We start from the raw sequence: 5,169 nt of genomic DNA, 5'->3' as shown, positions 1-5,169 counted from the left end.
TGGTGGGGGGGCATCACCCTGGGGTGCTCCAGCCTCAGGCCAGCCCATCCCGTCCCTGCCCGGGTACCGCCGGAGCTGCAAAGGGCCATGGTGGCAGGCTGGGGTAACACTCGCTCTGCCCGAGACCATCCAAGTCCCCCCCAGCTCTCAGTGACATGTTGCCCCCAGAAGGAGTTGCACCCCTGCCTGGGTGGGACATGTCCTACAGCCACGTGTCACTGCTGCCAGCCCCAGGCCTGTCAAGAAACCCCCGTGCTCAGCATCCCTGCCTGGGGCTGCTCCCTGCGGGCAGAATGGAGGGGACGGGGGAGGGGGGGGGTGTCCCCATCCTTGAGCCCTGCAGTGCTGACGTGCGGAAACAAACTCCACAACTCACGCAGAGGTATAAAGCAGCTATGTCTATTGCAGCGCTGGGTGCAAGGGGGATCGCTCCTCCAAACTCGCACACCGTAAAGGGTTAGTTATACACCTTATAGACATGCCATATATACACATTCACAAGGTTTTGGGGAAATGATTAACATGTTCATGACTTTTCCGGGAACTCATTACCATAGGCTACTACCCACCCCGGTATGCCCATTATAGTCTCTCTGTGGTCCTTCAGAATCCTCTGGGAGTCGTTGACTCCTTTTTAATCACTGTATTGTTTTGGTCAACTGTCCTTATCTGGTTGCCAAAGCCGCTGCTCTATGGCTCCAGATGGCTCTGCTCTCTGCCACTTCCAAGGTAGAGCTGCCCCAGGGTCACCATTCAGGAGCCTCTCAGCTACGACTCTCGCTATGCATTTTGCCATGTTGCAATGTCTCTCTGGATGTTGTTTCCCCGTAGCGGTGCCATGGTGGGGACAGGCACATCCCCCAGCGCTCGTGGGGAGCTGGAGGGTCCTGGGGCTGCTTGCCCTGCTGCAGGCATGTGGGAAGAGCGCGGGGTCCCCCCAGCCCCCTCCGGGCACCGTCCCTGCCCACAGGCTGCCTGCAGAACCTGACACAGGCAGGCACCTTGGTTCGGGCGGCATTGCCCCCCCCGCTGCTACTGCAAGAGGAGGTCGCCCCTGACGGCACCTTGGCGTTGTCCCGAGAGCCCCCGGGGAGCACAGGAGGGGCTCTGCCCGCAGCCCCGGGGACCCTTTTCCCCCGGAGGGGGGCAGGAGCAGGAGCCGCCTGTCCGACGCTGGCAGCCCCTTCCCCTAGAGCTGCAGGGGGACAGCCGGGGGGGCTGCAGGGGTCAGACACGGACGGGTCCGTGGTCCTTCCTGCCCAGCAAGGACACAGCTCCACCCCCTCAGCTGCATGCACCCCCCCACGGCCACAGCTCCTGCTTCTCCCCTCCCCAAATCTACACCTGCCTTCTACAAGCCAGTTCTTTACAGAAATTCCACATTAAAACCGCACCTGGGGGCCAGCACAGCCCTGCGGAGCACAGCTCCAGCCCTCGGTGCCCCCAGAACCCCGTGCCCGGCAGCGGGGGGCAGGACAGCCCCATGGTCCAGCTCTTCTCCCGCAGCTCCTCCGCGTTCGGCTCCCCTTCCCCCTCCTCTTCTGCCCCCGCCACCTCCTCCTCCCACACTCCTCTCTTGCCGCTGTCCTTCTGGAGGGAGACAGGGACGGCGCAGCAGTTCCTCCTGCCCGGCCAACACCTCCCTGCTCAGCTCAACCCCCCCCGCTGCTGCCGGGGTACGGAGCGCTTCCCAGCTCTGACCTCCCCGTAGCGGACGCGAGAGTCCAACTTCCCTCGGTACCTCCATAACCGGCTGGATCCATCCAGAGCAGGAACTCCCCGCAGCGGGAGCAGGAGATGGTCAGAGAGCGGAAGATCCCCTCGGAGTGGGTGCGGGAGGGCAGAGACTGCAGTCCCCCCCCGCGTTGGCATCGTCCCGAGTTCAGAGCCTTCTCTGGGGGACACTGTGGGGAGGAGGCGGTGCTGGCAAAGAGGGGGGGTTCCCTTCTCCCCTCCCACCACTGGGGCAGTGATGGGCCGACCCCATCCGACCCCATCCGAGCGGAGCCGAGCCCCGCCGGTGCCCGCGGGCGCGGTGCGGCTCCTCCCGCCGCGGGTGACGGCGCGCAGGAACCGGCCCCGCGGCACCGGGCGCTGCAGCTGCTCGTCCCGCTGCGCTCCGGCGGGGCGGCGCGGGCTCGGGGAGCTCCTGCCCAGGGCGGGGGCGGGCGGGCGGAGCGGGGCGCTGCCGGGGCCGGGGGGCGGCCCGCGGGGGAGGGGGCGTGCGGCGATGGGAATGCGCGGACTGCGATATGCAGGATCGAAACCGGAATCCGCTGTATTAAGCAAGCGTGCTCTTTACATACCTTTCTACCAAGGCAGTAATTGCCTACTGTACTTGTTTACACCATCGCGTACTCCAAAAGATCACGTTCCCACCGAAAAGGGAATCTCTCTTCCCTGTGAGCAGCACCTCCTTATCTCGGGAGGAGCTTCACACAGCTTCATCGTCTGCCAGAACAGTGCTGCAGCTGCTTATTCCTCCCTATTAGTTCTACCCCACTTAACCCTTCTTTTGCCTCAGTCCCCACATCTCGTGATCATGTGTTGCCATCTCATGTTGAGCTTCTCATCAGTCAGCACCCCCAGGTCCTTCTCCCCAGGGCTGCTCTCCATCCATTCTCCGCCCAGCCTGGATTTGGGCTGGGGATTGCCCCGACCCAGGAGCAGGACATTGCACTTGTCCTGGTTGAACTTGATGAGGTTGGCATGGGCCCACCTCTCCGGCCTGTCATTAGTAGAAGGCCAGGCCTGCAGCACCCCGGTTATCAGCCCGGCTCGGGTGGGAGGGGATGCTCCTGCATGGGGGGGTTGCCCTGCACTGGGGGGGAAATGCCACCGAGGGAAGGTCTCGCCAAAGTGGGGGCCGCGCTCATGCTCCCTCTCCCCCATCCCTCCCCAGATCGCCCCGGCAGAAGGTCCCGAGGGCAGCGAGCGGATGGTCATCATCACAGGGCCGCCCGAGGCTCAGTTCAAGGTGCTCTGGGTGGGGGCTGTGGGTGGGGGGGACAGTAAGGGACAAGTCGCGGGCGTCCCTGTGGTCACCACTGTGCTGCCAGCCTGGCTTGGCCTCCCTCAGCGCCAGGGGATGCTCTTTGCTGGGTACAGTGGTTTTGATGCTGCTGGACGTGGGGACATTATCAGCTTTGGGGATGGAGAGGCACAGCGGGCGTTGCCTGATGGTTTTCCTTCCCGTCCGTCTGCTCCCCAGGCCCAGGGGTGAATATTTGGGAAGCTGAAAGAGGCAAACTTCTTTAACGCGAAAGAAGTGAAGCTTGAAGCCCACATCAAGGTGCCTTCCTTCACTGCTGGTCGTGTGATAGGCAAAGGTGGCAAAACGGTAGGTGGTGGTGCCCCGGGGATGCAGAGTTGGGCATCACCCATCACCCCTGCCCACCCCAGGGGGACAAATCCCGGGTGCACAGTGGTTTCAGCGACGTCTTGACCCTCAGCCCCCATGTCCTGGTGGTGGTTCTCGTTGGTCCCAAGGAAGGGGGAGACACACAGGGTGCCTGGTGCCGTCGTGACACCGGTAGTGGAGGTTTTTGGCTCTTCCACAACAGAAGCCTCTTGTGGTTCCTCCAGGTGAACGAACTGCAAAACTTAACCAGTGTGGAAGTCATTGTGCCATGAGACCAAACCCCGGACGAGAACGAGGAGGTCATCGTTAAAATCATTGGGCATTTCTTTGCCAGTCAGGTACTGTTTGGCTGTGGCTTTACCCGATCCTCCCTGGCCACTTTCATCCACCGAGGAAAGGTGTGGGGCTTGCTGAGCCCAGCACCACCCGAGCGACCTGCTGCTCTTCTTTTGGGAGGTCCCTGTGTCCCCAAGAGGCACTGAAGGTGTTTCGGTAGCTCCCCCCGGCTGTGCGAGAACTGAAATTGAAGATTGGCTTGATTGAGCTAAAAATGTGTGTTTTGGATGCTGTGCAGAGCAGCACCCAGGGTGTGAATGGACTCCTTGGTGCGGGCAAATCCATGCGCATCCCACCTGGGTGCATCTTCCATAACCTTGTCTCCTGTCCACTTCGGCGGGATGGCGACCCCCCAAAAAATTCAGGCTCTCTCGAGGAGTGAAGCACAAGTTAAAAAAAAAAAAGAACAAAACAAAACAAAAAATTAACAAAAAAAAACCCAAACACACACCAGCACCACTCCCACGAAATTAATTACAGCTTGTCCAGAGTGAAAAGTTGGGAGTGGCGAGATGCTCAGTGGGGGCTCGGGAGTGGTTGGTGGGGGGAGAAGAGGTGCCCTGACCCCCACCTCTTGCTTTTCCCCTCTCCTCCCCAGGACTGCACAGCGCAAGATGAGGGAAATGCTCCAGCAGGTGAAGCAGCAGGAGCAGAAACACGCTCCGGGAGCCCCAGCCTCGCAGCACAGCAAGGGAGGCTCCCGCCGTGCCGCCCACCACCGCCCGATGAATGTAACCCCACCGCCGGACATCCCCCCGTCCCAAACCCTCCTCCCCCACCCCCAGCAGGTCAGGGGAGCAAACCAAAGACCCCCCCAAACACACAGCCCCCCATTCCCCGCGGCGCTGCGAGGATGCACAGCCGAGGGGTACGGGGAGGGCTCTCTCCATCCCACAGCCTCCCCCTTCCTCCTCCCTCGCCTCCCGACGCTCTCCCTTTAGTTGGACTAACGTGGGCAGGTTTGGGTACCTCAGCACCTCACGCTTGTGTCTCCCTTTTAGAGATTTTGTGTGCCTTGGAAACCTGCGAGTTGGAGGGTTTTTTTATTAATTTTCTAATAAAAAAAGAAACGAGTTGGACAAAACGATGGGAATAGGCAGCACTGTGGTCATTCTCTCCGGGGCGTTGTGGAGGAAGGCTGCCAGTCTTCCTCCCAGTGTACTTTTCCCCGTTGGCTCCAGACTGCTGCTGGGGCTGAGCTCTGAGCCGCCAGAGCGGTTCTCAGCAGACGGTCACTCGGCGCAGACAATGAGGCCCTGAATAGCCCTTCCTGTGCTCTTGATGGCTCCGGACGGCTCTGCTCCTCTGCTGCTTCTAAGGTGGGGCTGCCCCAGTGCCCTCACTCAGGAGCCTTTTGTCTGTGCAGGTCTCACTTGTGACAGGCTGTGGGGGTGTTGCCAAACTAACTGCTGTGTTGCGATGTGTGAGTGGGTGTTCCCGCCCGTGTCAGTGCCAGAGCTCTTCCGTAGGCT

This window comes from Vanellus vanellus, assembly GCF_965231255.1.
Source record: "Vanellus vanellus genome assembly, contig: HAP1_SCAFFOLD_97, whole genome shotgun sequence".
Classification (NCBI taxonomy): Eukaryota; Metazoa; Chordata; class Aves; order Charadriiformes; family Charadriidae; genus Vanellus; species Vanellus vanellus.
Note: the sequence above shows the minus strand (reverse complement) of the source record.